Below are 10,049 nucleotides of genomic sequence, written 5' to 3'. Positions count from 1 at the left end.
CAGAATGAAACAAAGTAAGGAAAAGAGAAAGAATAGAAAAAGAATGGCAGAATTTCACATCACTTCACCACAACCTTTGAAAATCATCAAAGAATCCAAAAATCACCTTAAAAAGGGGCTGAAACTTAAACACGCATCTAAATAATTTTAAGCGGTTACTTGCATTGGTTTTGTCTTGCGGCAGGACGCGATGTGTTTCACAATCACATACTGTACATCATTGTTTGAGGAATAAAAAGCAGATAATATTGATACCAAGAAACAAATATTTAGAATAGATTAAACCAAAGATACATACATACACCTGAATATCAGTGTTTAGGGCTTTAACTAATACAAATAACGAGTGGTAACTCAGCTAATCTAATGGGGAAACGTACAAACAACACATGCAATATACCAGATATATTTGTAGAGTATAAAAGAGTAACGGCCTTTACGTGTGTGTGTGTTTGTGTGTGTGTGTTAGTTTGCTTGGTCAGCCAGGCCCATCGGGGTCATTTACAGCTCTTTGGACAGTGTTTGAAGTCAGATGGGGGAGATGATAGTGGGGGGGACTGGTTAGAATCTCCTTGATGGCGAGGAACCATTTGGCAATTTAGACCCCCATACAAACGTAAAGTCTCTGACCAGAACTGTAATTTATATGCAAATGTCAAAAGGCTAAAAGGGTCCCTTAAGCCATAAAACCCCAAAGATCATGCATGATTCTACGCAGACGCTACAAAGCTATGGTATGGATATTCAGCAGATCTACAGCCTGAAGGAAACACAGTTTCTTAGTTCAAAAACACCTTTGTAAAAAGGTGCAAATGATACTTAATGTATCAATTAATAAGACTAAGTTTGATACTTGCACATTTTGTCTGTCTGACAGAGAGTCCTGATGCAAGGCTCAAGATGATCTTTGCTGAAGTTGGTTGATGAAAAAGAACCAGTTTGAGTCAGATGATCTTGGTGAATGGAAAGTCAAGTCCCGAGGCCTTGCGTAGATTTAGGGTGGCCTTAGAGGGGTGCTAGCTCACATCCTCAACTTCTCAGAATCTAACAGAACCGCAGACTGGAGGTGGGTCACTGATGTGAGGCCTTTAATGCCTGACAAGATTCATGCCTCTTAGGTGGAGCTTGTCCAATGAGAAAGGCTGAAATTCCAAGCGGGAGTTTGGAAATACTGGGGAGTTTTATGACCCTTTGTGTGAAAGCATGGTAATTTGCATATGGAACCTGAATCAAAATTACTAAAGATTCTTAGAACACTAATATATTGCCTGTGTACCAACATATAATATACACTCTCGTTTAGATCATCAGAAGACGAATTCATAGATACTAAACATGGTAGGATTACATATAGGTAAGATGACATGAATGAGTGGTTCTATCATAACAATATAAAAGACAATATACAAGGACAGTAACAACATACACAATGACCTGAAGGATATATATGTTCATTCAAAGACAGGTTTTCCTATTAATTAATTAGAGAACAGTCCATTTCTCAGGGCATTATGTGTCTTTCCAATGAGGAAAATTAGTGAGTTTCTCTGCCCGCATCAGAATCAGAATCAGAATCAGAAAGAGCTTTATTGTTATGTTTGCACATACAAGGAATTTGTTATAGTGTCACAAGCTTCCAGTAAAAACACTCCAATCAGTGCAGTCGAAACAGGCTTGCAATGCCTGCTCTGTTTCGTTGGTCCACCTCTTTACAGACTTTACTACAGGTTTAGCAGATTTAAGTTTATGCCTGTAAGTCAGTATAAGATGAACCAAGCAGTGGTCAGAGAGTCCTACAGCTGCTCTGGGGACCGAGCGATATGCATCCTTTATTGTGGAGTAACAATGGTCCAGTATATTACTGTCTCTGGTGGGACATGTAACATGCTGTCGGTATTTTGGCAGTTCACGGGAAAGATTTGCTTTATTAAAGTCCCCGAGAATGATTAAAACAGAGTCCGGGTGTTGTTGTTCTGTCTCTTTGATCTGATCAGCGAGTTTCTGTAAAGCTGACCTCACGTGTGCTTGCGGAGGGATGTAAATACTCACGAGAATGAACGAGTGAAACTACCGCGGCGAATAGAATGGCTTACAGTTAATGAAAAGTGCTTCTAGATCAACCTTTCGTTGATGTAAAAACATGTCCCGCCGCCGCGCACTTTCCCCGTTGATTCTGCGTCGTGATCCGCTCTGAACAGCTGAACTCAACACGCTGTCCGGAATGGCGTCATTCAGCCAGGCTTCCGTGAAACACAGAGCAGCAGAGTGTGAAAAATCCTTATTTGTCCGGGAGAGCAGAAGAAGTTCATCCGTTTTGTTGGGTAGAGAGCGGAGATTCTCCAGATGGATGCTCGGCAACGGCGTTCTGAATCCGCGCTTCCTGAGCTTCACAAGTCCGCCGGCTCGCTTCCCCCGTCTGCGCGTCCTGAAGCGCATGATCAGCGCAGCAGCTCCGCCGAATACAACGTTCAGCAAAACGTCCGAATAAACGAAATCCGGTAGAAGACTGTATGCTGTGTTCTGCCGAATGTTCAGCAGCTCATCCCTGGTAAAACTGATCGTGTTTGAGAAACAAAAAACAGGAAAAACTAACAAAAACAGTACAAACACTGGAGAGCCAAACACTGAGGCTGCCGTCTGCGGCACCATCGCATGAGTATAATCCTTTGGGCAATAAAACCAGTGATATCAGCATTGGTTGCCATGGAACCAGAGGCCTGTTCTGCCTTCGGAGGTGTTAGATGAATTTCGGGGGAAGGGTCCATAGACCCTCGTAATTGGCCCTTTGTTTAGGTGAGGGGGTGTTAGATATTATTTGTTAAATATAACAGATAGTTGTGTGTCTGATTGGTCCAAATGCTACATATTGTTAATTCATTTATTTTTATTATTACTATTGATTTTATTTGTATATACATATTTTTTATTTTATTTTATTATTAATATTATTAAATTTTTTTTTTAAGTCTACCAGGGTTGGGGTGGGTTCTAAATTTAAATAAGCAGAGGCAAGCAGAAGAGCTCGGGATTGGTTAGAGGATTTTCGGCGGAGGAGCCCGGTGAATTTGTGAGAGACCCTCTACATAGCGACGTGAACAAGGTATTAATACATAAAGTCAAGGGGGAACAATGAGCATGATAATCGGAGTTCAAAATGTAAAATAATTCAAATAATATGATAAGGGGCTTTTGAATACATGCATTGACTTACGGGAGACATTGACATTGAAGGAAATATAATAGATCTAGTATGGGTGCAATAACCTATAGCAGGCTGCACCTCATATCAAGAAAGGGGCCCTCAGTTCAGTTGAGGTCTTCCCCCTTTATGGAGACAGTGATTCAAAACCCTAAGTTGTGGGTGAACATTCCCATCTGGAGGTCAGGTGATATAATTTTAGTTTATTCAATATGTTTTGAAAAATTTTAAAGTTGTTTAGTTGTTCATACTTGTTCAAATGTTAGCCAGTGGGGTTATTATTATATGAGGATTGTTATAAAGAGAGTTAAAAGCAGGAGAGAGACATTGAGATAATGTCTTTGAATGTCAACGGATTGGCGAACCTAGCTAAAAGGGCTAAAGTGAAAGCAAAATTGAAAAAGGAAAATAAGCATATTTTCTTCTTGCAAGAAACACACTTACCAAAAGAAGAACATGAAAATAAAAAAAAAGGTTTTAAAAATATATTTTATATTTCATATTCAAAAACTAGGGCTGTTCGATTCCGATTCCTGGTTCTGGTCACTGTTGTTTTCGATTCTTTCTCCATTCTTGTTTTTTTAGATTGAGATAATCTATATTCTCACCATGACTGCAGGATAAAGGTCATAGAAAGTATCCTTCTCATAATATGAAGCTTTATTTGTAAAAAAAAAAAAAAGACGATACATAAATTGTAATTTTGTCTGCTTTGCCCATGAAATTAGTCATAGCTCACAGCTCACCAGGGACATGTGTTTATTGCATGAATTGAACATGACATGAAGTGTCTAAAATAAATGTGCACAGTTCAGCTCAATAATGAAGTTTATTTTGACTGTATGCTTTGCACAAAATAACACATTTTACACTGAAACAAAATAACCAGAACATTAACAATAATTGATAGAGCTGGTGGTTTATCTGTCAATCAGATGTGCTCTCAGCCACTGATCTATGCTCGGGACGTTTTCTTTTATAATTATCATTGGCTGATAGAAATTTATTTTAGATGGCGATAAGATCAAGGCCCTTGATCACGTCATGATCTATTCTGTCGTGCAGCACTCAAAATTGTGGACAAGCCAGGTCCACCGTAAAATAACCTTTTTTTTTTTTACTGGTTCTAATGACTTCTAATCACTTTTATCGAGCATGAGGGAGGCGAATGGTAATAAAAATATAAAAATTAAAATAATCTTTTATCTCACAACTCTTGTAATTACGGCTTTTAGTGAGCATGAGGGAGGTGAATGGTTTCTCAAACGGAAGGCTACATCCTAAAATTCAAATGATCTCAGTACCGACTCGTTTTCTTTCAGTTTATTTTCGTGAATTTAAATGTGTGCAGCCTTCGTAGGATTCTGTTTGAGAGGCACCCATAGAGAAGCTTTGTTGAACTGAAAAGGGCTCTGAATGAGGAGTCGATTCCCTTTGATGGAATCGATTCCAACCTTTGGAATCAACTCTCGATTCCCAACGCCTCAGAATCGAGGAATCGATTCTTTTTGGAATCGATTCCCAGCCCTATCAAAAATATTAAAACCCATTATAAACTAGGCATTTGTGCGGCGTTATGCAAATCTTCCCACATAGTGATGTAGACATGTGGGGGCGTGTTAGAACGAGCCGTTTTAGGTAGGCGCAGAGGCGGATTCGATGAAGGAGCGGCCAGTGGGCTTGCGGCAACCACATGTGACGAGCCCGGGCTGGACTCCGCTTTGTCCACGGTGAAAGCAGATCCGGCGATCCACAGCGCGAAGTTGATGCATTTCCTCAGCGACCAGGACGGATCAGCTCTAGGCATGACGAAGTGGATATCGTCCTCTTTTGGAAGGCCAAACAAAGTAGTTTCACTTTCACAACGAAACACACAGAACACAAACACACACGCGTCTTCACGACATGGCGGCAGCAACAATACTACAGCGAGAATAAAAGATACGCATTCTTTCTTTGCGTGAACATTTAGGCAGCGTTATACAAATCTTCCCACATCGTGACGTAGACATGTGGGGGCATGTTAGAATGAGTCGTTTTAGGTAGGCATGGTTGACTCTTAACTTTTATAAAGAATATCTCTTTGGATTTGAGACTTTAGTCTTTCTGCACCAAGAGCTTGTAACACTTCAAAGAGAAAGGAAAAATTGAAATCGCATCATATGACCCCTTTAAGGCAGTGATTCGAGGAAAATGAATAGCTGTTTCAAGTACCTTAATAAAAGAAAGGGTTGCTCATTAAAGCAGTTGGAGCTTAAACATAAATATAATGTGAATAAAGAGGTGATGGCTCAAATGGGAGAATTGAAAAAGGAAATTAACTGCTTATTACAGTTATAGGTGGAGAAAAGGGCAAGATTTTTGAAACAAACTTATTATGAAGCAGGACCAAAAGCAGTTAAATTATTGGCAAGGCAAATGTGAAAAAAACAAGTTAATAGTTTAATCCCCAAATTACATGACCCCAAAACAAATCAAATTAAATACAATCCAAAGGATATTGGAAATATTTTTAAGAATTACTATGAAGAATTATACAAACAGAATACTGTTTTAAATAGAACAAAAGTACTAGAGTTCCTTAATACGTTAGATATTTATATAATACATTAGCCCTCTATTGATGATTCACAAAATAAAAATTTTACTGCAGAAATAACCGCTGAGGAGTTACATCAATCATGGGTAAATTAAAATCAGGCAAAGCACCAGGAAGGGATTGATTCCCTTCAGAGTGGTATAGAGCTTTCTATAAAAAAACTGGTGCCATTGTTAAGGGACACTTTTAATTGGGTCTTAAAAAAGGGAAAATTCCTCCGTCATGGAAAGAGGCTATAATTTCCGTAATCCCTAAAAGACTGGGAACGCTGTCAAAATTATAGACCTATATCACTCCTTAATACAGACTATAAAATCTATAGTTCTATTTTAGCATCCAGAATACCATTGTTCTTACCAGACTTGATAGATGAGGACCAAACAGGTTTTGTTAAAGGTTGACAAACATTTGATAATATAAGAAGAACTCTCCATATAATAGATAGGGCCCATCGTAATAAACTGCCCGTCGCTCTAGTCAGCCTTGACGCTGAGAAGGCCTTCGACAGGGTCAACTGGAAATGTATTTATTTATCACTAAAAAAGTTGGGTTTTACTGATAAATCTGTCCAGTATATCTAGTCAATATACCAGAACCCAACAGTTAGAGTAAGAGTAAACGGATCTCTATCAGAAAGATTCCCCTTGGAAAGAGGAACTAGACAGGGTTGCTGTCTTAAAGGGTGGTCACACTGCACTTTTCGTTCCATTGACTTCCATTCATACGCATGCGAATGCGTAAGACCGGAAATGCAAGCTCTTGTGAAAAATTTCGCATTTCGCTGCGTTCCAAAGTTCCAGTTTGGTGAACTCTGACCTGCGAATTCGCATCACGTGAAGACGTGTGACCAGTAGAAGATCGATACGTCACTGCGTGACCTCTCTGAACAGAAATTCAAAAATGGAGGAAGCACTAATTTTAGCCGTAGTGCAGCGTCCTATTTTATATAATACATCTTTAAAAGATTATAAAAATCTAATAAAAAAAAGAAGCTGCATGGTTCGCGGCATCAATGGAAAGAGGAACAGACGATATATATAGAGAGAGAGTACAATATAATTACTATACACAAGTGTATTATTATTAAATTACTCAATGTTGTTCGTTATTTTATATTTATATTTTCAGAATCATTTTAAAATTAATTTTGCACACCTCAAGATCTTATAAAATGACCTATTTAAAGGGAAAATCCTACAGCACTTAAAAATGTATTATATATGTACAGTCAAACCAAAATTTATTCAGACACATTGAACATTTCATTCATTAATACAGTTTATTCACTATAGTTTAAAAAATGGTAACAAAACATGACCGAGCCGAAAGTACTCCTTGTGGCAATCCACATCCAACCGAAGCTCCTGAATTAAAGAATGGAACTCTGCCCGCTCATTCCTAGTCCGTAGAATAGGGTGGACCCACAGCCTTCTCCTTTCCAGACGCTTTCAACGCCGTCGCAAAAGACACAGTACAAGCACATCGGAATCCATGTTGTGATAACTGAGGGGAAACCTTGGCGCATGATGTCATATCCTGCTCTCGCCCATATTCGCAGCGGCATCCGAAACATTTAGCACGTTCAAAGTCTAGTGTGACCGCCCCTTTAGTCCCTCTCTTTTCAGCATCTATATAGAACCACTGGCTCAATTAATCAGACAGCACTTGTTGATATCTGAGGTTGAAATGAACGGTATGGAGCATAAAATTAGCCTTTTTGCAGATGACGTTATGATTTATTTAGTTGAACCCAAAAAACATTTCACAAATCTTATGCAAGTATTAGAGCAATTTAATGAGTATGCCGGATATAAATTAAATGTAACAAAAACAAAAAATTCTTATGTTTAATTGTAAACCAAACAAGGAACTCAAACAAAACTATGACATTAATTGGAATGCAAAATGCCTAAAATATCTAGGTGTAAATATAACTAAAGATTTAACAAAATTGTATAGGGCCAATTACGACCCAACCAATAATAATATAAAGAGCGATACTGAGTGGTGGTCCACCTACCCCATGAGTTTCAGTGATAGGATAAGAGGAGTAAAAATCCTCTTATCAATATTGCTGTATCTGTATCAATCACTCCCAGTGGAAATCCCACCAAAGCAATTCTTTGAATGGAATAAATTAAGAGCTAGGTATATATGGGGGGGGGGGGGTTGTGGAAAATTGTGTATGCACATCTCCATGCCCATTTTGTGCGTACACAATTTTCCACGCACATATCTGGATTTATAAAAAATAAACTAGGCGTAAATATGTACAATCTAGACCATGCGTAAGAAAAACTTTTTTCTTATAAAAATGTGTGTCCGTAAATCTTTCGTCAACTCTGTTACCATACCATACTTTGCCTTTAAATTAGTGGAATTATCTCCCACAACTAGGTAAGATACAGGAAATTGTCACTTTCCCTCACTGTTAAGATCTGAAGCACTGAAAAGTCTATGTGCTCTCTCTAAGAAAATATTTTAATCTAAAAAGTTCTTACACCAAGAGTTATTTTATAAAGTGTCAAATCTGTTACTACAATATCAAAAGGAAAACAGATGTTTTCATTGATCACACTTTGTGTTATTTAAAAGTCTTTTAATCATGATTTCATTAGTGCCATGTGCTCTTAGCATTTATGCTAGCAGGTGGAGTTTTTGGCAAAAAATAAAGAAAATTGTCAATTCTGTCACCGTCAAACTCTGTTACCAAGGTAGAGTAACAATGCTGACAATGCGGTAACAGAATTGACAGTCAATCTGACAATTCTGTCAATTCTGTTACTTTACAATGCTGTTACTTAACTCTGTTTATGAACTATTTTCACAAAAAACAATACAATTGTTGTTTAAAATCTAATAAACATTATTGATTTATTTTTGCACCCTTATAATATTTCAACAATATTTCTTTTTTTTAAATGGATATTGTATATAATACATTTTCAGATGAAAAATATTTGCTCCAAGTGGACGGTTCTGTGAAGACATAGGTATTTTTATTTTATTTTTAAGGTATGCACAGGTGAAATATTATCTCAGTTTCAAATGTTGGAATGTAAGGACTGTTTGTCTTATGAAACAAGAAGGATTTTTCCTGTTATGATTTATTGTTATTTCTACACATTGGCTAATTTGTCCGTAACAGAGTTGACAAACAATACCATAAAGACATCTGTTTTTTCATTAAAGGTAAAAAAGGAAGTAACTTGTGTTTTACAAGCACTGAATTATTAAAATTAAATGTTTTCAATAAGATACTGAAAAAAAGTTAGTGAAAAGTTTTTTTTCTTAACTTTCTGCAATGCCAAATGTATCTCCAATTATAGAATCACCCATGTATAAAACATACCAGTTAATTTTGCCAGCAGGTGGCTCTATGATTATATCTGAATATTACCATGATTATGTCTTCAAGCCAGGACTTTTATAAAATATGTGAAGTTTGGGGCAGATTTGACATTGCTTGTTTGAGTTTGTGTAAATCATTCCATTTCCTGTTGCCAACAGACCTCAAACTTGTTGAATTTGGGGAAGATTGGACAGCTTCCAGTTTCATGCAATTAATAGCACATTTTAACAGTTAGCTAATTGTTGCTAGCATGGTTTAACATGTTTCTAGCATGTTTTGCAGTTGCTTGCATATTTTATTATGTTGCTGAGAGGACATTACAGTGTAAAACATGTCACTTCCTGCTGCCAGCAGGTGACACTATAATTGTAACTGATTATTGCCATGTAGATGTGTTCAGAGTAGGATTCTTATTAAACATGTTAAGTTTGAGGCAAATTGGATATTGTATGCATGAGTTACAATAACTTCCTGTTTCATGGCATTACTAGCATGCTTTAGCACATAGTAAGTGATGCTAGCATGTTTCTACCATATTTCGCACACAATGGCATATTTTACTATGTTGCTTATAGTGCATCACAGTGCTAAACATGTCACTTTCTGTTGACAGCAGGTGGCGCTATGACTATAACCAAATATGGGCATGTAGATGTCTTCAGGCCAGGACTCTTATCAAACATGAAGTTTGGGGCAGATTGGACATTCCCTTACAAAACTATCCTGTGGTACCGCAGCAGTACAACATACATTTACCACATAACAAATGAGCAGAGCTACATACGATAGGATTACCATAGCACTTTCTGTTGTACAGTACACAGTTCTCTTCAGATTTCTTTATTGAGAGCAGCAACTCATCAGAGACTCATGCAATACTGATCTGTCTTAACCTCTTA

This window comes from Sinocyclocheilus grahami, unplaced genomic scaffold (genome assembly GCF_001515645.1).
Source record: "Sinocyclocheilus grahami isolate Dianchi unplaced genomic scaffold, SAMN03320097.WGS_v1.1 scaffold255.1, whole genome shotgun sequence".
Classification (NCBI taxonomy): Eukaryota; Metazoa; Chordata; class Actinopteri; order Cypriniformes; family Cyprinidae; genus Sinocyclocheilus; species Sinocyclocheilus grahami.
This window is presented reverse-complemented; position numbering follows the sequence as displayed.